Below are 24,012 nucleotides of genomic sequence, written 5' to 3'. Positions count from 1 at the left end.
TCTCAGAGATAAATGTCATAGTGATCAGCGAAAAAAAAGGATAAGATATGGAAGATATCCGTAGAGACTCCTAGTAGAATCATTTGATTTTTAAAAGATGAATGAGAAAATACAATGGTGAGAGTTATTTACAGGGGGTGAGTTAGTCTAACTAACTCCTAACTATCCAACCAACCAACTAACCATAGTTTACATATCAACTAATTATGATTTATTCACTATACTCTAATAATAGATATATGATAAGATATGAAGTTGGATTCCTTCAAAAAAAGATATGAGGTTGGATAAAAATATGATATAAAAAATGACAATAATAACCGCTAATCATATAATATGTTTGATTTGTAAAAAAAAAAAAATATGTATAATGTGTTTGATGCATACATAATAACAACGAGATAACAATATTTTGTCTTAAATGTTTGATACACGCCTCATAACAACTTGATATATAGGATATGTGTCAGAATTAAATAACAAAAACCTTATGGTAAATTACACATTCTAACATATTTTTTTCAATTCCTCAAAAAAAAACATTTTTTTTCAATGAAATAAAATTAAACCAGATCTATATAATATGTTAAACTTAATGTAAATTATCCAATACAATCCAAATTTTCATTTAGACATCATCTCGATTACTTCTCCTTTGAGTCAAATTAAATGTTATAGTTTCTTTACTAATAATAATTTTAAAATTCCGGAAACAAGAGCTTGCAGGTGATTGAAAATAGTGGCCTACACAGGTGCCTTTAGGCTTTATGTTTACAATCATCCGCTAATGTTGTTGATATGTGCCTTCCCTCTGTGCAAGAAATTGATTCATAATTTTTTGTTGCACATTCTTGAAATTAGTTGCAAATAGTCCAACCATTTGGCGCGGGGAGAGGTTGTTGGTGGCATGTGGAAGATATTTGCCACCAAGCTCCACCGTAAATGGTGGTTTTCGCCCTTGTATGGTGAAGGTTTATATGGTATAGCCTATTACTTTATTATCTCACATTACCCTCAAACTAATGATGCACCAACAAGAAACATTATGAGTTTGTCAAACAAAATACGAAAAACATATAAAATATAAAGTAACTCTAACATCCTTTACTACGTTCTCATGGATGAACCTTTTTGAGTTGTTGGATAAATGCTCATGACAATTTCTTTTATTGATCCTATTTGAATTATGCTTAGTTAATATATATTGTTCTTAATACTTTTTAGTTTCTTTGATCTTGAATCGAATTTAAGTTTGAATCTCTATTGGGTTAGCTTTTCGAACCGGAACGAAGATATATTAGTAGTTATTAGGGAAGTTGGCTAAGAGATCGGAATTCACCTTGTATGACTTTGCTTAACAAACTTTAATGTTTGTGAGAATATAAGTCCGCTAATAACCCTAAGGAGCAATATTTCACAAAGGGGCCTTGAGTCATAATTGAGGATGTCGTGACCATAAACCTCAAATAATAGTTGGACTAGAAACATGTTTTACCCAACAATGAAAGTGAGGATATTCGAATAATATTAATCGCCTTCGTAATTCTATTTCACTTTAGTTTTATTTTCCTTGCAAACAAAAACTTTTGAGAAAATCCCCCTACTTCTTGTTTTTCATTAAGTTTAGTTAGGTTACTGAGTCATAAACAATAATCTACGTGGAGGCGATAACTTAATACTTTATTTTTTGGAACGATTTAGCGCACTTGACAAATTCGTCATTAGTTTCCTTTTGAAGATCGAATATAAGTTATCCAACAACTACTTAAAATCAGCTACATGTATTCTATTAACTTTTTCTTTTTAGAATTTTATATTTCACACGGTTAGTGAGTATATGCGACTAGTTTTAATCGGTAGTTGTTAGAATACGTAAATAATCATACAATAAACACCACACTCTCATCATTAGTGTGTAAATAAATGTAATTGATTGGACATTCAAAAGACTAGATATCTCATATGTTGCACAACAAGTACACATGCATGACTCGAAGGATGAACATATGAATGTTCTAAAATGCATTGTGATAATATTAGTGCAATATATCTCTCTAGTAATATTGTTTAACATCAACGCCTTAAGTATATTGAAATGGACATTCACTTCATTCACGAAAAAGTTGTTCGTGGACAAGTTTGTTTAAAGATCCTCTCCATTTATAACTTTTTTCATTTGTTGCAATTTGGAGAGAGATAGACACAAAAAAATAAGTGGTGGGTCCTATCATTAAGTGGATCCCACCATCATTATTTTTTATGTGTCTATCTCTCTCCAAATTGCAACAAATGGAAAAAGTTATAAATGGAGAGGATCTTGACTCGCCGTTTAAGGTTTCGGCACATAAATGAAGGAATGGAATGAAATAATCATTAGACATAACACTTTTACTAAACTGCCCTTACTTTATAAGAAAAAGACAAACTTAAAGTTGCATTGAAAATCGTGTGAGAGAAAAGTTTGAGTATTTATTGAGGGTAAAGTTGGAAGAACAAAATTAAAGTTGTATTGAAAATGTAAAGTGACATTCATTTTGAAACAATTTTCTTTTGCTAAAGTGGCACTCATTTTGAAACGGAATGAGTATTTTTTTTTTATAAACGGTGAATGAGATATGCATTAATCATGGAGGTCACCATAATATGATGTTTTGAAATCTCAACTATGTTGAAACTCCAAAACATTGTGTGTCAAATGCATCTTGTCATATATTATTATAAAAAAGAATAACAAAAATAAAATAAAAATAGACAGGCTGAACCGAACCCAACAAAACTTAATAAGTCCAATGATCGTTTCACCCTTTTTAACAACCCAAAAACATTTCATTTCACACCCCCAACTCAACGTTTTCATGTTCAACCCAGGCCTATGCCTAGGGTTGGTTCTGCTTATTTCCTAGGAATCTTGTTGTTTCCTTTGGGTCGGTCAATAAAGTCCAATGACCAAACAATTGTAATCATTTATATTCACAATCCACAATTTTAGTAAGAGTATTACTTTTCCCACCCTATGCCTTTCCTCGCGCGCCCTATTTTTTTTTCCAATTTTACCCCTTGTCCGGATTATGTTTTCCGGATTTATTTGCAGATATATCTGGATTGTATATTCCGGAACAGTGTTTTATTAGAATTTTTGCAATTGTAAGGTCTACAATTCGTAAAAGAAAATGCAAATAAACTAAAAAACATAAATAAAAAGACAAAAACATAAAAAAAAGATCATTTTATTAATATATGAACAATACATTACAATAATTTTCAAGCTTTCAAGCTTTTTAAGCTTATTACATAATATCCTAAATCTATTTCTAATCCTATCCTATTACATAAGCTATACCAGTGGCTCCAGCTCTAACTCCAGCCATTGATGAAGAGGAAAGAGGGTGGGAGGAAAGAAGATGGCGGTGAAGAAGAAAATCTGTTGGTGGGGAGACAGAGGGGGCACAGGGGCCTCTAGGGAACAAGAGACCATGATGGTCAACATGACACCCAGGCAAACCAACCTCAGATTCAAACTGACCCCCACCCTATTGACCGATCATATGACCCCTGATGCTTTTCCAAAGAGGCCTCTTTCTATGAAAGGCCAACGATGGAAACACATCGTTGTAGAAGAGGAGAAGAGAAGAAAGAAGAAGGTGTGAAATTTTTTGAGAAAATGAACCATATTTATAGGGGAGGGGGGGTTAAAAAACGTGTGGGAGGCCATCAATGCCGTTCAAAAAACGTGTTTTTACACTTGACCACCGCCCAAAACGTTTGAAAAACGTTTTCTTTGTGGTGCAGACCACCGGCCTAAAGCTTCTGGTGCAGTCCGGAAGATATAATCCGGATAACACATGCATTCCGGATAACTTATTCCGGAAAAAGACGATAATGGGGTGTCCCAAAGTGAAACTTGGGACGTTGTGTATGGTGAGGGTTGGTTCGGATTGTATAATCCGGATTGCTTCAGCATAGGATTCTTTTGTATGGACCACATTGCACTAAGATTTTATGTGGTCCAAAACATCCAAGGACCTCTATAAATACACCCTCTCCGGTTTTGATCTTCAATACCAGCAAAACACACAAACACACCAAAGCAAACCATGCAAATTTTTGTCATCAAGCTCAGGATCTTTCTAATGCTGTCGCGAATGGATGAGTTAGCTCTCTATTTGACGGCATTATGAAGATCCTGAGCATGCTGTCAAAAATATATAGATAGTCCTTCTAGATTTACAAAAAAAAAGTTTGGTATTTATTGTTATGAAAATTATGATTTGATTGCATTGTTCATAAGAAGAGGTTCTTATGAACTCGGTCATGTCGGCCTGCCGATCGTAACATGTCAGTTGGCAGGCCGACAAGATCGAGTTCAAAAGCTCCTCTTCGAACCACCTTCCCAAAAGATTCATTATTTATGTTATTCTGGTGCCATTCGGACTATATAATCCGGAAATACTGCATACATTTCAGATTATATAATCCGGAAGCACTCAGTAACAACTTGGCCAGTGACGTTTCACCAAAAGGTTTGGCCGGTTAGTTGAGTTTTAAAGCATTTTTTGGACGGTTTTGAATGAAAAACACGTTTTCTTTTACTTACAAATCACCTAGTACTTGTTTTAGGCTATAAAAAGGCTTGGATCTTCAACATTTTCCTTCATTCTTCTTCACATCCTTTCTTACATTTCTTCAAAAAATTTAAGTTTTTTAGGTAGCTTTTGGGAGTGTTTGTGGTGTCATGGTCATTGTTGACCGTTCCTATGAACCCTGCAATTGCATTGCAGCTTGTGTGGGGTTCATATAACGGTCAACAGAGACCCTTGACATCAAAGAAAGACACAAAATATGAATACCGTATTTGTCCGGAATTTATGTTCCGGAAAAACTAACAATCTTGTTCGGAAAATGTAATCCGGACCAGGGGTATTTTTGGAATTTTTGCAGGGCGCGCGAGAAGGCCATAGGGTGGGAAAAGTAATACTCTTTTAGTAATTGACTTATGCAATGCGCATCTCCTAGCATGTGAGCAATTGAGGTAGTGGCAAAAGACTTTCAATTTCTTCACAGTTGTGCGACACATATCTCATAGCATACATCACACAACAACCAGTACTCGAACCTTCAACTTTTCTTAATTCCTTGTCTCATTTCTCCTCATTGAAAGTCCATGATGAGCATACCCCAAAAAATCACTTGATATATCTTGTAAAAAAGTATAGCGCGTCCACAAAGTTGTATGATTTGAGCGGTTTAACATATTTCAAGGTCTTGTACGCATAATAGCTCTTACATGCTCATCCATTGATTTATTTATTTATAAAAACTAAAGTAAAACAAATCAAAACTTGTTAAATAACTCTAAAATGACTCCTAAATGCTACTAAAAATAATATAAGATTGGTTGTTGAGTTCAATCTCACTCATACCAACATATTATAATGTTGGGTTTCCGCTCTATATTATGAAAGATTAGACACGAAATAAAAATATATATTGAAAGGTTGTCGATAAAAATGAACTCTAATTACAAGATTTTTTTTTTGAGATATATTCTATGAGCTAAAGGGACAAATATGATTCATCTGTATACTTTAGAGACATTTAACAATTTTTATTATCTTAAAAGATTTCTTGCAACAAAATAATTATTAATATCTATTTAATTGATGTAAAATAGCAAGAGACTTTATACTATATAAAGTGAACCTACAAGTTTATATTTGTTATATACAAAGGTGAAAAAATGGCTAAGTCTCTGAAGTTTTTTTACATTCTGGTCATTTTTGTTTCCATATATCTTGGTCTAGTTAACGGTCAGCCATGTCTTAGTGACCATGATTGCTATATACAAAATCCGAAGGTTCCTTATGGGCATATGGAGTGTTATAAAGGTTCGTGTATGCCTATTTGAACCATGTTAAGGTAAACAATATTTCTCCAATGTATAAGCATTTCATTTTCTTTGATCATTACAATGTTGTTATTTATAATTTCTTTTACGTTTTCTTATATTTCTTCGATGTTGCAATTTATTTGAATGATTTAGAAGCATGTTGGATTTAACTTACACACACATACTCCCTCCGGTAATATAAGCAAAAATCAACTTTTTAGGTTCATTCATTAAATGATGTATTATTGACCAAATACATCATTTAATGAATGAACCTAAAAAGTTGATTTTTGCTTATATTAGTGACCGGAGGGAGTATATATTAAATGAAAAATGAGTACAAAGGGTAGTGCAATGATACAAGAAAATTCAAATACTTATAAAGGATAAACATGTTAAATATATTGTGAATTGTTGTTATCATATTGTTTTCCTGGGAATGGTGTAGATATATTTAAGGAAAAATATGACTTAGATTTTTTATACATTAAAATTTTTGAGTTGAGTTATAGAGCTCAAGAGAGGAAAGTAACTAATTGAGTTTCATACTTAATCAAAAGTAACATCTTATATTTCCAAGACAAAATTTTTATTTGTAGATACCTTAACCATTGTCATGAAGGCACTAGTTAGCAAGACCCTTAATTTAAATGTTATTGTAATCTTAATTTTGAGTTATTTGAAGTATCTAAAAATGTTAGAATAATATAAATATTTAGTTGACCCATAAGACAAATTTTTTGGTTGTTAGCAAAGTTAAATTAGTGATGATTTTTATTTATTGAGCATATAAGAAATAAAAAAGAAGTAATATGATAAAATAAGATAATATATAAGTTAAAGTGTATATTTGGCCCCCTTTCTTTTCAATGTTGTGATTTTGACCCCCTAATTTTTTTTTACAAATTTTAGTCCCCTATGTTTTAGCCTCTTTACAATAGTGGTCATTTTGCCTAATTTTAACTCTATCAACGCATATGTGGCCGATCACATTTGTTGGGATGCGACGCGTGTAATTACTAAATTAAGAAGATTTTAAAAAGCCACATATTTATAAATGGAATTAAATAAATAAAAAAGAAAAAGACTCTGGTTCCTTCATCTTCTTCATCTAAATATGTCATCTTTTTCATCCATTTCTTGAAAAAAAATTGTAGAGCATTGCTATATCATTCATCTTCTTCAAACCCAAACATTCAAACCCCAAAAAAGATCTTAAGTGAAGAAAGATCTACCAAAGTACAAAGCTCGGGGCGTTACACTCTTAATTTAGGTAATAAGAACATTTTTTCACATAATGGGTATAACGATGGTCGTGGATGGAGGGGTTGAACCTGATCTTTGTCGTGATAAAATATGTTTGGGGTATACATCTAATGGATCTCCTAATTAAGTGCATTGTCATTATATGCGACTAAAAAGAACAGGAAGAATGGGCACTAAACCCTACTAGTTGTATAATTTCTATTATTAAAAAAAGAATAGGTACTTGACATTTTTTGAAAGTTAGAATTTTAATTGTTAGTATAAAAATGAAATATCGTTTTGACATAATTAAATGATTGTTCTTGAGGATGTATGTGTTGTGTATAATTTTATCATGAATAATATTGAGATGATTCACTCAGGTCAAGAGAGAAAAGGAAGATGCTCATGTAATACTTTATTTATGACATACATAGATCGTGAAATGGGAAGAAGATGATAATATTTTTTTAGGAGAATTAAAGAATGATATTTGTTTGGATATTTTTTTAGTGACACATCACACATAGGTTTTTTAGCATGTGAGTGAAAAAATTTAAATTAATTAGATGATGAAGGCACCTTAAATTTGTTAACCCAACCATGGAGGTGATTATGCTTCAATATAGAAATTCCAAAGACTCTTGCAGATCCCATGATGTTACGCATTACATATAAGTTTGGGTAACTCGGACTAGTCAAGTTACAATATCATAATAGTGAAAATGTGATGTACTGAAATTCAGTTAAAAGGGTGTTGTTCTTATTTAATTAACCATGTCTTCCCTAATCTACTTTTTTGAGCCTAAAGTTATTTGTACAACATACATAATTAAGGTGTAGAAATGAATGTATCTTTGTACACCTTGTAGGCAAAGGCTACGGTGGGAGACCTCTTTAGGTCTCCTACCATAGGAGACTTGAAGTTTTTGTTAGAAAATTATAATTTCACAGAATGAAAGTTAATTTTTAGAAGTTACTCATAGAATCACAGTTAGTATTTGAAAGATTCTCATAGAACAAGAGGTTAGTCTTTAGAAGATTCTCATAGAATGGAAGTTAGCCTTTAAATGATTCTTATAGAACGGAAGTTAGTTTTTAGAAGATTCTCATATAACGGAAGTTAGTCTTTAGAAATTTTTCATAGAACGGAAGTTAGTCTTCGAAAGATTTTCATAAAATAGAAGTTAGTCTTTGAAAGATTCTCATAGAGTCCTAGGTATTTACTGCTATAGGGTCTACTCGCTTTCAGTATAGTTGTCTAGTTTTTTAACTAATTTATTTCTAGATAGACATGTATAAATATCACGATATAAACATCAATATTAGGCTCTGTCACAACCTAAGTGCCTAATATATGGTTGCACTACAATACAAATAAATCTTTTTTTTGGTAGTGACAATACAAATAAATCTAACATAATAAAACTTAATAGCAAACAGAAAATAAATAAATAAACGATATTAAATTAAATAATTATCCAACAAAATAATTATATGATATTCTCTCACAATAATTTGTCATTTTTTGGTTGTTTTAAAGGATCTCCCAATTATGTTTCTACGTGATTAATATGCAATTTAAATATTTAAAACCTATTGACCATTTATATGTATATTCTATGAGAGAATTAGTACGTAACATTTCTCTGTCTTTGTATAGTTCAAAGAAGGATAAGTTATTTTAATGGGTTATGTTTTTGGTCCCTACAAAATTACGACCTTGTAAGTTTAGTCTTTATTTAATTTTAATAGCATTTTTAGTCCCTACAAAAAATTTCTGCACTCAATATTAGTCCTTACTCAATCCAAATTTGTTTAATTTATGCATAAACTGTTAAGTTTTTCAACAATTTTTTACAGGCGTGTTAAGAACGTTATTAAAAGGTCATCCGAAAAAAATATCGCAAAAATTTGATTTTTACGTCCATATTTTTGTTACTTATATCTTAAACTTTTGTCGTTTTAAAAAATTCATATTTAATTTATTTCATGTTAAAAAATTATAGATTTTAGTAAATGAACCTTTCATAGTGTTCTAAACTTGTATAAAAAGAATCGTTAAAAAATTTAAGAGTTTAAGGATAATTAAACAAAATTTATTTTAGCAGGGACTAAAATTATAAGTAATTTTTTTTTAAGGATTAAAAAAGCTATTAAAATTAAGTAAGGACTAAACTTAGAAGGTCGCAATTTTATAGGGACCAAAGATATATTTAACCCTATTTTAATTAATATGAATTTCCTATATTGATCTTGTAATATTCATACCACCACAATGTACATGAAATGATTTACTACTACCTCCGTCCCGGTTTAATCGACCTGCTTTGGTTTTTCACACAGATTAAGAAAAGTGTATAAATAAAGGGGAAAGTGGAATATATTGTATTGGGAATGATAAAAGTAGTATTATTTAGTGTTATATTGTATTGGGAATGATGAAAGTTGTATTGAAAATTGAAATGAGTCAATTATTTTGGGACACTTTTTTTTAGAAAATGGGTCAGTTATTCCGGGACGGAGGGAGTATATACTTTTCTATCTCCTACACAATAAAGCTGCAAAAACAGTGTACATCACCTGCAAAAACAGGTTATTTAAGCTGTCCAAAAAAATAAAAAGAAAGAAACGGGAGTCTCCCACGGTAGGAGACCTACTGTGGTCTCCCACCCTAAATGGCACCATCTTTGTATGTTTAGTTCTTTCTATACATATTTTCATACCACTTTAAGTGACTTAAAGCTCATCCACCCCATATCTTTTTACATATTAATTATCTTTTACGAATTATATGTAGGCTATCCTTATGATAAGACTGAGGAGGAGTGCTATTTAAGTGTATGTTCATGATAATAAAGTGGAGCATTATTCTATCACATATATTAGTGTTCTTGAAAGTTTGTTGGGTTATTGTTTATGTTTAAATTGAGTTGTAAGGTTCTAAGATTATGACATCAGATCCGGGTTTAATAATATGGTCCCGATTTATTTTGTTGGATCTTGAGAAAATATTATGTATGTTATTTTATTATGAGGATAATTGTAAGGCTCTAATAAGCCAATATACTTTATTTGAAATTATGATATTTAGTTGTTATTTGTGGCCAGGGTGTGTTATTTTATACTGCATGAAAAATTATTTATTCCGCAATTTTTTTTTACCATTTATATAATTGTATTTTATACAGTTTATTCTACTCGTATTAAAATCATTACCTATTTTTCATATAATTTTTATAATAATTTTTTTGAGGGATTTTTTAATAATTATTTTAAAACTTAAAGGGTACCATTAGTGGCATCATAATACGCTTTATCCATCAGGGTGATCTATGTTATGTGTCTGCCATGTTTTTGTGTAATTGTTTGATAGTGTGTAATTTTTTTATGTGTAATAGTTGTGTATATATTTAATATGTAATTTTTAGTGAATTTTTTTTGTTACTCTGTGAATTTTTGTGTACTTTTTTTGCAGCCCTTTTGATTGACGAACATTTTGAGTTAATTATTTTGTGCTTGTTTATTTTAGTTTCATATCAATTGTATTTATTTAATCAATTTCAATTTGATTAAGATTATTGAGTGATAAGATAGTAACTTTGTGACAAAACGTGGTGCCACTCATTGCTAGTAAACTTAGCCTATTTTGTTATTGTCTAAATGAAGATATTTTTTCATTTACCTAAGGACTTTTTATTTTCTTAACTACTTTCTTAATTTTGTTAGGTTTTGCTGACTAAACTAGCAATTTTGGGTTTTCCAGATAATAATACTCGTTAAGAATTTCTTATAAAGAAAAAAACATAGTTACAATGTTGGTCCCCTTATTTTTGCTCATTCACGAATCACGAACTGAGTCCCCTACATTCTAATGTCAACGCGCATGGTCTCGACGAGTTTTAGATATTTTTCGCTTAATAGTTACTCACTTTTGCTGCATTATTTGAAGGTGCAGAAGTTTTATCATGCGAGGCTTTAATCTTATGTTTCGAGAAATATACTTAACAGTTTGGAATTAGCTAAGAGAATGAAATATATTGAATCCAATATTTATAGAGACGATAACCGTTAGTGTTGTTCTTGGTCTTCAGCATATATGTTTTGTTTGATCTAAATATATTTTCAATGATTTATAAAAAATTCTTCCACAAAAAATGAGTTCAAATTTGATTTTTAGGTCCAAATTTTTCGTTAATTTTATCTTGAGGTTTTAGCGTTTAAAAAATTCCCATATTTAATTGATTTCATGTTAAAAAACCCTAAAAAAAAATTGATGAACATTGTATATTGTTTTAAACCTGATTGCATAAAATCATTATAAAATATATGTTATTTACCAACACAAACTAAACCAGTTTGTAGGATATGAACTATCTTTCATTGTTCATCACACTTGACAATGTCTAAGCCTAATGCCTGCCCGATTCTTGTGCTCTGAAATGAAATTTTTGTACCAAAATGCGGACCCTCTTGGGGTTCTATTGAGAATGGCAAGACAACTGCTCTTTACACAAACATTTTTCCTCATTCCCAAAGAAACTGACCAAAATACCTCTACGGATAGGGATGTCAATGGGGCGGATCGGGGGCGGGGGGATACTTCCCCGATCCCCGCCCCGCCGGTGTATTCGTTCCCCGACCCGTCCCTGATCCCCGTCCCGGGGGAATATTTTCACTTATCCCCGTCCCCGCGGTTCCCCACGGATCCCCATTATTTTTTTTTGTCCCAAATTAAAATAATTAAAGTATGCATAGAAGAAAAGATGAAGTATTCTTTTTCACCAGAAGTGCAAAACTGGCAAAGTGTTACAAGCAGATAAAAGCTCCTGCAAACTGAACAAAGAGCAAAACAGTAGCAGGAAGCAAAGTAGAAAAAAAAATATGCAGCAACAGGGAGAGGCCAACAAAGCCAAAGTACCAAAAAATGAAACCATACAAAACTCCCTAATTCCAAACTCCCTAATTCCAAACCAATCATTACAGAACCAGCAAATCCAAAACCGACAGCACCGTGCATAGAAGAAAAGATTAAAGTATGCATAGATGAAGAAACAAAACTGGATCTGCAGCATAACCTAGGAGTATAAAGCGTAAATCATAGAAGAAACGAAAACGGATCTAGATCTCGCGGAAAACAAAGATGAAGAAACAAGAAGCGAAAACGGATCTAGATCTCGCGAAAAACAAAGATGAAGAAACAAAGCGTAAAAGGAAGCTTAGATCAGTGAAGGTCGAAAGATTGAAGATTGAGATCGATATTGAAGCTTAGGGATCGAATTTGAGGTGGAGGATGACATTGAAATGGTGATGGGAGGCGCAGTTGGGTTTGGAACATGAGATGAGATGAGATTGTGATACTCGTTCTAATAACAACCAAATCCATTATATATTTTACATTTTTTTTTATTTTTTATTTTATTAAACCATGTATGAAAAGTCCAAAAACCCACTAAAAAAATATTAAAGCTTTTGAAAAATACAAGGACATTACAGTATTTTCACGGGGTCGGGGAATCCGCGGGGCGGGGGATGCTTCCCCGATCCCCGCCCCGAAGTGTCTACGGGGGAATATTTCTCCCCGTCCCCGCCCCAGCGGGGGAAAATTCCCCGAAAATGGGGCACCGAATGGGGAATCCCCGCGGGGATCCGCTCTAAAAAATCCCCACTGCCATCCCTATCTACGGATGTTAACTCACGCTAGTCACTAGACTAATTGACTGAAAATAGAAAAGAGGTTAACACATAAAAAGAGGTATTTTGGTCATCCTAGAATTTTGGTCAGTTTCTTTGGAGGTTGTTGATCATAAAAGGAGGAAATCCTAAATTCGTAGAGGTTGTTGATCTTATAGATAAGGAGGAACTCCGATCCCCTACTCTTCATATATGCTAAAGCGGAATAACAACCACTTTTTTTTTTTTTGGTAATGGATAGGTATGCCAATACCTTATTGCTGTTGCTAGATAATCCAAGTAACTGCTCATGTACTCTACTCTTTTGACATCATTCAATTCATCTTCAGTGGTGGGTTGGGAATTCTCAATCGTCCCAAATCCTATGCAGGACAAAAAAAAACTTCATATTTATGGGCATCTATATATTCTATATATCTTTGAATTAGAAACTTGAACTATTCTTAGGCTTCCATTGTGATGATGTGGCACATCTAAAAAAGCTTCACACATTCTTTATGTGTTTATGAATCATAAACTCCAATGCATTCATTTTTATTACATTATAATAGTATTATTATTAACCTTTGAACTGCTATTTTTTTTGTATTTCATAACTCATATTTCTTAACTACAAACATTCACTCACTCATTATATATACAACCACTAATATGATCTCAATATTTTTAGTTTCTACTAATGAGACTATTTGTCCTACATTGAAAAAGATTGTGTATATAAATATGTGATTTTTTGCCCCAAATTTTGGATTTTGTTCGTCGCCACTTTCAAGCAATAATTTGATAGAACATCTTCAATTTTGTATTACTGTTTTTCTACTCACTTCTACTCTTCATCTCTTGATTACCAATTGGTTTACATGACATGATAAGAAGAAGTCAAGTTACTCTTGGATTGGTCAAATATTTAAGCTCTACTTTTTATTTATTTATATGATGTTTGTTAGTCTATTGAGAAAAGAATATAAAGGATACTTTTATTTTAATTTGGTTGCATCTTTGTTGCTCAAGTAGAAGTTTATTTAAAATGGTTGTTCAACATCATTCTAATATTCGATGGTAGTTCTTCAGTTTGGTATTATAATTTTTCTTTTGTTTTTTACTCTTCATCTCTTGACTATTCTTTGGTTTCTATGACATGATAGAGACTCAAGTTCCTTTTTGATCGAACAAATAGTTTGGATAAAATTCAACAATTTACAAATATAAATTTGAATGAATTATTTTAAGTTTTCAATTTAGTTTATATGAACATAATGATAATTATTATCATCTATATTTATTTTCTTTTTATTAAAAAAATCTATTTTTATTTGCACACTTATATTTTTAGTATATTTTATCTATTTATCATGTTTATATACTTTTCAAAAATATAGAACACAAAAACGTTAGAGTTCATTAAATAATAATATTTTCTCATGAACTTTGCAACTTAGATATTTTAATATTATGTAAAATAAAATACAGAATTACACTAATTTTTTGTAGAAAAATGTTACAAATGAACAAAATAAAATGATCACTCAAATAATATATTTAGCCAAGAAATAATCATATTTCTTAAAATATTAAGAACATATGAATAAAGGTTAATGAAAGGTTGTAAGTTACAAATTAAAATAATAATATTAATAAACTCATTAGTTAGATTTTTATTAATTACTAATGTCTTATTATATTTTTATAAAGACTTTGTCACACCAACCTTTGAACTACTATTTTTCATATTCCTTAGCTATGATAATTTACTCACTCATTATATTAATAAAAAAATTTAATGAATAAATTGGTTAATTAGTTACAAACTTACAATTGTTTAGTAAGTTTCTATTTTCATTTATAACTCTTAGATTGACCACGTATTCTAGCCCTATTTTTTTATTGATATAATGTTTATTAGTCTACTTTTCTAATTTTCTTATTTTCTTTTGTTTCTTGATTTGGATATGACAATATTTTCTTGTGAATTTGGAGAAGAGAAAAAAATTGAAAGAAGGAGAAGAGGATAAATGAGACTTCTATATGTGAATTAAGTATAATATATTAAAAAAATGAAAACTACAATATATTTAAGTAGTCTAAACTTAGAGTCTTTATGTAAACATCAATAATATAGAACACGAAGTAAAAGTTCAATTCATTTTTATTCAATCATTTTCAATTGACTATGGAAGATTGTATCTCACATAAAAACAGCATTTTAGTTTATAAAGGTGAAGACACATGTGTCTATCATTTTTTTCGTATAAAAACAATAACAAAGATATTATAATATAATTAAGACATGGATAGAGAGAAGACTAAAGGATATGATCCAAATTACACATTTGTAGCATTTTCTTATGAAAAACAATAAATGAATTTATACAATAAAATTTTAAATTTATTGCACATAAAGTCAAAACAATTAATTGAGAAAAAGGATTCAACACAAATAAATTTAAACCATTAACTACAACTGACTTGAAAAATTTATATACAAAGGTGGTTAAAGGAAAAATAGTGTCTCATTTGCACGTATTATAGCCCTAGCTAATGAAGAGATTGTGCTAAAATCATATTCCATATATTTTTTAAATTTAACATTTTTATTTTAATAAAAAAACTGTTTTGTATTTAGCACCAAAATGCTAAATATAATATGCATCCTTCGTATATACTGAAATTAAATAATGATCATTATTTAATATAATTTAATATGCATCCTTCGTATATACTGAAATTAAATAATGAAACTATAATTATTAAAATTAAATTATAAGAAATAAATTATTTGTAAAAGCGAGGAGGAGAAGATGAATAATTAATTTTTTTTTATCTAAAAACTATGTTGTCATGAATTATTTGAATGGTACATATGAAAATGAGTCATTTAATTTATTAAAATTGAGTTATTTCCTTCTATTGTTTTTAAATAAAATAATTTCATTGAGTCAAGTTAGAGTTAGAATATAATTCATAATTTTTCACTACCAAAAAAAAGAATCCACTACCAAAAAAATAATTCATAACTTTTTTCTTTCTAAAATCCACAAATGTATTAAAATAAATGTAAACAAAGAAAATATATATTAAAACAAATTTTTATTAATTTCTATTGATTTCTAATAGAGGTGAATGACACACTATTTATATCAAAAGTAATTTTTTATCTATTCTATAGTCTATATTCACCGGACCAGAGAATAACAAATTTAAGAATATTTTAATCAAACCCGTGCAACGCACGGGTTGAATACCTAGTATTCAATAATGGGATTGAAACATTGTACTAGGAGTAATCTAAATTAAAGTTTATTACTTACTCACCATTTTCTGTAATGAACATTGGTATGTTGTTGTACCTATATCCTTTATATAAGTCACTATATTTTCCATTCCTTGTGGGTGAACATACAACCGTGCAAGTGCAGTCTACAAGCATATTTTCACACCTTTTAATTAATTAATTAATAACACATAGTTTACTAGGATGGGTAGCTCAACTAATTTGAGTTAAGACATAAAAAGAGTTGAGGAGTAAAAGGTTTAAGGTTCAAATCTGACAAGGCGAAAACAAACATTTACGGTTAAAAACAATAACCTCAATAGTTAAAATCAATGTTTTAAAAATCAAAACGAACAAGCGGCTCAACCAATTGAACCAAATCAGACAGTATTTCATTTGTATTTTAGTCTAGATGAACCAGAATAAGCCGGATTGAACCGTGGTAGGTTCAGTTGGCTCTTATTTTTTTGCATTTTTTTTTACTTTACTTTATTTACAATTTATTTTTTTAATTCATTTATTTGTCACTTAGTTCAATCATAGTTGATCCGATTGAAACAATTGAACCATAATCATAGAATCACTTGATTGATCTATTCTGAATTTTTAAAATATATATTGGTTAAAAGCTACGAAATATAATACTCATGCCATTCATTTGTGCAGACGTGAGAGCAAAACCCTCTGTCTTTGAAGACCCCTTTCCTTGTTCACATGTAGAGAAGGGGTGTTCGCGGATTGGATTGGTTCGGTTTTGGGAGCAAAAACCATTTGATCCAATCTTTTCGGTTTCGTTATGTGTTCATCCAATTCGTTTGGTTTTAAAATCAAATCCAATCCAATCCAAATTTTTTTGGTTTGGATTGGATTGGTTTTTGGTTTTCATTGATGTATATTTTTTCATTTTCTTTTAAGAAAATATATTATTTTACGACATTTCATAAAATGGTAAGGTTGCGAAAAAGATGAATAAGTAGAAAATAAAAGTAACATAAAGCAAATAAAATAGTAGGTTAAATAAAATAGTTAGAGAATCGTAAATTAATAATATTTCTTAAAAAAACGAAAAAAATTCAACATTATTAAAGTACAAGTCTAGAAAATAGTTACATAATTGTAGATTAAGGAAACATTTGTAAAAAATTCATATAATAATATATATATACAAGTATAAATATTTCAGTCTGGATTGGATTGGTTTTCGGTTCCATTAGTTTGCGAAAAAATCATATAATAATATTTCGGTTTGCGAAAAAGATTGTATAAATCGATCCAATCCATTTAAAATTGCAGGTTTTTTGTTTGGTTTGGTTTATGATTTTTTGGTTCGGTTATTGTTGTTTGTTTTGGATTGGATTGGACATGAACACCCTACAGAACAGACGGTCTTTTACATAATAACTTGTATAGTGATTTATTCCAATGAAATCTAATCCTTTTTTTTTTTAGTCTTGAGTGGATAGTGCAAATAGGTCAGGTCCTAATATTTCATGCATTTCTGCAGGATACTTTCCTAGTATAATTGGATTCAAAAACCTGCATTTTTCATAAGGGAATTAGTCAATATCTTAGAAAATTTTCGGAGGCAAATTAAAAATACTACATATCAAATTAGCATAAAAAAAAATCAGGTTTACCGGTTCATGTAAAATGATTGAGCTCTCTCAGTTGCTAACTTGTCTTCTGTAGAGTTGCTAAATGGTTCATACCATATAGCATTCATAACAATTCCAATTTGTCCTCCCTGATTTTTATGATATTTGAATAGTTCACTAATTAAAAAAGAAAAGATTTTACAACTTTTTTTTCTCTTTTTTTTTTACAGTAAAAAAAAAAGATTTTACAACTAAGTAACCCTTGGACCGACCCTGATTATGCGCATCTCCGGTATACAAACGAAGGTGCATGTGCCCTTTAGGTATAGCCGAGTGCAATATCATTTAAGTTTTTTTTTTTTGGTGGTGAACCCTGAACCTTGCATATTTTATGCATTGTCCATACCAACTGAGCTATGCTCACGAGAACATATCATTTAAGTAACAAATATAGTCTCACTCACCTGGTGCTTTGCATAATACCTAAAATCTTCCCTCAAATTATTAATGTTACATTAAACTTACCAAATTACTTATGTCCTGGATCTTAGTTTGTGTTGCCATATGTTAATAGGGTACATGTACTTACTGAATTTCAGGACTTAGCCAACTTTTATATATTTCCTCAAGTGCTTGTGGAATGTCATAATGTGTTATAGTGACAAAAGGTTCAATTCCTGAAATAAATAGGAATAAAAAGTTTAGAAAATGAAAATTATTCACTTGTAAAATAGTGTCAATATGTGGATGACACTTGGAACAAAAATAATTGTGTTATACAAAAGGTTGCATCAATTCTCCACGGTTGTTGCAAAGACTTTAGATCTGAGTGCATTAAATATGAATCAGATTTGATAACTGTGCAACAACTATATAGAATTAGAGTTTAAATAAAAGGTAGTGTTAACTTGTGTGCTTTTGACACATGTTAAAAAATCTCAAAAAAGAAATATTCCTTTAAATTTTGTGCATTCAACTCATTAAAACATTAAAGATTAAATTTATTGTACGCATTCCAATACATTATTTCTACACTTGACTTCTAAACTTGTGCCTTAATGGCACAAGTTAACATTTCCGTTTGTGCCTTAAGGGCACAAGTTAACATTTATGTTAAATAAATGACCTATATTGGCAAGTGCGTCAATAATTAGTCGATTATAGTAATCGATACCAGCCCAGTTCACCTTCCCAAATCTACCTTCTGAAATAAATTTAAAAGGCAAAGTTAGACACTGAAATTTCAAAAGATATTTTAAGTTGTTATTATTATTATTATTATTATTATTATTATTATTATTATTATTATTATTATTATTAACTCATTTGGGTTTGTCTTGTGGTATTTGCTTGGGATCTGGGAGTGTCCTCCTTCTCAAGGTCCCAGGTTCAATTCTCTGCGATATGAGTGGGCTAATTTAACTTCTTCAGAAGAAAAAAATAATATTATTGTTTCATTTTTTAACAAAAAAAATACGTACTTGGTAGAATTCTGGCCCATGATAATGAAAAACGATAGCTGTTGACTCCAGTATGTTCCATTAGGTCCACATCTTCCTGTTTTTCAATTTCAACAACAAAAATAATAACTAGCTTTCATGATTGAAAAAAGAAAGGTTGATGTTAATATTGCATTTTGATGCTTGTGCCTATTGAATTGTATAGCACAAAAACTATGCAACAAATAAAAGTAGTATGAAATGATATATAAATTTAAAACATTTAAATAAGTAGTATGAAATGATATATAAATTTAAAACATTTCCAATGATATTGGGGAAGAAAAATCATTTACAATCATAGAGGTGGATCAAGACAGGTATAGTATATATCATATCCAATTATCCATGATAGCTACAGGACTGGTGGATATTGTGCCATAGCAAACAGTCAAGGTATAGACGCAACAATTTTTAAGTCTCTCTTTTTTTGACGTTAATAGTTTTAAGTCTACAAAAAATAATTCAGTATTATTGATTTTTTTGTTAAAAGAAAAAGTCTCTTATACAATATGCTTGTTAAAGGAGAGGTCTACGTAAGCAAATGATATATATTTTGCAAGTACACCAGTGAATTGATAGTGTGCCGACATCAACCACAATCATTGGTCTTTCATCTATATTTGGTCACAAAATCATAATGTAATTATTTACTTTCTTTTTTTAGGAATGTAACAGTTGGACCGCTCCTTTTCGAACCAAAGACTTCTATTCTTTTTTCTTTTCTATTATTTTGTGCAGGGGTATAAAGTTTTTGTTGTAGTTTAATCATAAATAATCTTGGACGAAGAATTTGTACGAAACATTATGTCAATTTTTTTCGTCCAAACAATTTTTTTACTTATGTAATAGTTGGAGATCGAATCATTCAAAATCTCTTGTAGATGCAGATTAGTATTTTCAAACTAATAATAATAATAATAATAATAATAATAATAATAATAATAATAATAATAATAATAATAATAATAATAATAATAATAATAATAACCAAAAAAATTGACATGCAATTATGATAATAAATGTCCTAAATAAATTAGTTAAGGAAGCCAACAATATGGATTAGGATTCTTTCAAGTTGGAAAAAAACTTGAGGAAATAACGTGGGAATCGAGACCATTGAAATTTCAAAAAGAGGGTGATATTGAAATTTGGAAAAAAGGGGAGAAAAGTCATTTGAGATATAAAAGTTGAGAAAACCCAAGAGAGAAAAACCAAGAGGTTTTATGGTTTCTCATGTTTCATGATTTTTTATTTGTTCCTCTGTCTTTTGTTTTTTGGTGTTTTGATTTATGAATGTTTCATTTGATTTGAGTGTTATGTTTAATTTTATATTAAATATAAGTTTGTTTATACTTTATAGTATTATTAATGTAATTTGTCCAAAAAATAATTAAATATCGATATCGTTATTTGTCATACCGCTATACGTTATCCCACTATCTCACTTTTAGGGCTGGTGCTACGCGCCATTATTTGGGTATAGAGTTCTAATAAAGCTCAAAAAATTATCAAATAAAATTATGCATGCTACTAATATAACAATTTTTTTTTTTGAACAAATCAAAATGGTATATATTGCTCAAAGGAATAGTGACTCACCCCGCACAAGGTGTGCTAAAAGTGATGAATCACCCAAAGTCTGTTACAAACAAAGGCTTCTACCAAGCATGCCGCCACCAAGAAGAAGAAAAAAAATAGAAAATTACATGACACCCATACAAAGAAGTGGGTATCTCCACCAATCATGAAAACCAAACGCAATAGGAACTGGATGCGAAGAAAGCCAAAAAAAGGAAGTTAGCTTCACTTTATCCACAATACTAAAAGGATCAAGGACCACATTTTTGAAGATGCAGTTGTTTCGTTCCTTCCATATTGCCCAACTACAAGCCAGCCAAATGACCTTAAGATAAGGATGAGTACAATGCGGTAAACCTGCCAAATGAATAAACTGCCAATAATGATCTGTAACCGATCTAGGAAACACAAAAGGGACACCAATCCATTGACAAATCAAATACCAAGCGGTTCCAAAAATGTCACAGCCCCTAAATAGATGATCCGTCGTTTCAGGTGACCCACAACCGCTCACACATACATTATCACTAGATTGTAGGACTTGACGACGCACCAAATTAGATCGAGTTGGTATTCTATCCTGAAGAAGGCGCCAAGCAAACAACGACACTTTGTTAGGAACTTGTTTATGCCAAACATCATAAACAACTCCAACAGGTTGATGCAAGTCTGAAGTAGTTAGGAATCGATAAGCTCCACTAACCGAATAGCCATGGATCGGCTCAAGCAACCACCTCCAACGGTCCTGAACATTAACCTACAAAACAACATTATGTAACAGAGCAGCACACTCCCTCACACTTTCCTCCTCCCACGCCAATAAACGACGCCTCCACACCCACCCACCACCGCCACCCTCCCACCCCTCTCTCAACATCTCCTCAACCGAACACTCTTTATAAACAGCCAACTCATATAAACGACTGAATTGAAGTTTTAAGGGAACTCCACCCAGCCAGTTATCCGTCCAAAAAAGAGTTTCACGCCCATTACCTACCACCAGCCTTATATTATTATCAAACCAACCTCCACCAACCTCCCCACTCCCTTCCCTCACTTTACAAATCGACCTCCACCACCTAGAGTCAAATCGACCTCCTTCCTTAATACGACCCTCCACCTCCCCATACCAAGCCTTTAAGACACGATACCGCAACCCTTCCTTATCAACCAACAACCCCCAACACCACTTTCCTAATAAAGACAAATTAAATTCTTCTATCCTCCGAACCCCCAAACCTCCTCTATTCATAGGTAAACAAATAAAATTCCAATTTACCTAAGCAATTTTTTTAGAGACCTCACACCCACCCCAAAAAAAAATTAAATAAAGATGCGATAGAGGAAATTATACATGTAAGAGCCTTGAAAAAAGAAAGAAAGTAAACCGGGAGAGAGGACATGACAGACTTCAGAAGAACCAGGCGACCACCAAAAGTTAAGAACTTATTATTCCAGGCCGCCAGTCTAGTAGTAATACCATCAACCACAGGTTTCCAAAAACTCAATTTTGTAACATCTCCACCAATAGGTAACCCCAAGTACACAAATGGAATCGTGCCAGTTTTACAGTTTAAAATGAAAGCAGCCTCCGATAACCAAGAAGAGGGAATATTAACACCCGTCAGTAAACTTTTATTAAAATTTACTTTCAGCCCTGACACCTCCTCAAAAAGAAGCAAAATAGCCCGGATTGTACGCACATTCAACCAACTTTTTTCACCAAGAATAAGGGTATCGTCAGCAAATTGGAGATGAGACAAACTGACCTCCCTATGGGGTCCCACACCATACGCATGATAAATATTATTTGACAATGAAGCCTTCATCAAAACATCAAAACCTTCTGCCGCCAATAAGAATAAAAATGGTGAAAGAGGGTCTCCTTGTCTAAGACCCCTTTGAATAGGAAACTCTTCTGTCGGGCATCCATTCACAAGGACCGCCGCTGTAGCCGTTCCAACACACTCCATTATCCATTTCCTCCACAGTGTCAGAAAATTCATGTTAATCATAACCGAATTTAAATAACTATGATCAATGGAATCATAGGCCTTTTCAAAATCCACCTTAAACAATAATAACTCCTTGTTTAAACGTTTTGCCTCATCAACTACCTCATTCGCAATAAGAATGCCATCGAGAATCTGTTTCCCACGAACAAAGGCAAACTGAGCATCAGACACCACCAAATCCAAAATAGAACGGAGTCTGTTAGCAAGAACCTTTGCCAACACTTTGTACATACAGCCAACCAAGGAAATAGGGCGAAAATCTGCTAACCTTTGAGGACTAACCACCTTCGGAATCAATGCAATAAAAGTAGAGTTTACACCCTTCGTTAATTTCCCATTTCGATGGAACTCCACTAAGAACCTCATGAAATCATCTTTCAGCTCATGCCAAAAATCCTTAATAAAGCCAACATTAATACCATCAGGTCCTGGACTTTTAAAGCTATCACAGTCCCATACCGCCTGTTTAACCTCTTCCAAAGTGAAAGGTCGAACCAAAGAACCTGCCTGAGCATATGTCAACTTGCGAAAATTCAGACCCTGAACACCTGGCCGCACAATATCAGATGCGCTATAATGACTTGCAAAATGATTTAAAACAGTTGCCCGAATATTTTGCACCCCTTCCACAAGAGCACCATCAACATGAATCAAATGTAAAGAATTCCGACGTTGCCTGTTTGACATCATAGAATGGAAAAATTTAGAATTAGCATCACCTTCCTTGATCCAGTTCATCCTCGCCTTCTGCCAATTCATACTGATATGCACCCGAGACAAAGAATGCAAATTCACAGACAACTCGCGAATCTCCAGCAATTCATCCTCAAGCAACTCCTACTCCTCCCCTTTTGTGTCTAGGGAAGAAATTCTATTTTTTACATCCACAATCTTGCCTTCAATATTCTTAGTATGACATTGATGCCATTCCTTAAGACGAAGTTTGATCATTTTAAATTTCATTTTCAGCACATGTCCGCCCCATCCCTCTAGCCTGAAAGAATTTAAATTTTCACGGACAAAGTCTGCGTAACCAGCATAATCAGCCCAACACTTCATCAATCGCAATGGTCGTGGACCCCAATTTTCCTCATCAACAATTAATACCAACGGTACATGATCAGAAAGACCCCGCTTTAAATTTTTGGTGGGTGTAAATTGATAGTCTACATGTGTGTATATCTATCTATAAACACACACACCAATAAAACAACTTGTTCAATTG

General features: G+C 31.7%; 1 long non-coding RNA gene and 1 pseudogene across 1 annotated transcript; one reads left to right on the top strand and one right to left on the bottom strand.

Moving 5' to 3' along the window:
- The first annotated feature begins 5,716 nt into the window (after positions 1-5,716).
- Positions 5,717-10,242, top strand: LOC146944549 (uncharacterized). Its single transcript, XR_015025960.1, has 2 exons — positions 5,717-5,916; positions 9,933-10,242. It is a non-coding gene; the product is annotated as an uncharacterized LOC146944549 (long non-coding RNA).
- Positions 10,243-11,913: 1,671 nt separating this feature from the next.
- LOC146944548 (uncharacterized) lies at positions 11,914-23,546 on the bottom strand (annotated as a pseudogene).
- Positions 23,547-24,012: the final 466 nt, after the last annotated feature.

Source organism: Medicago sativa, chromosome 2 (genome assembly GCF_051527215.1).
Source record: "Medicago sativa cultivar Bolivia chromosome 2, Bolivia_mono, whole genome shotgun sequence".
NCBI lineage: Eukaryota > Viridiplantae > Streptophyta > Magnoliopsida > Fabales > Fabaceae > Medicago > Medicago sativa.
Note: the sequence above shows the minus strand (reverse complement) of the source record. Positions and strands in the feature narration are given on the sequence as shown.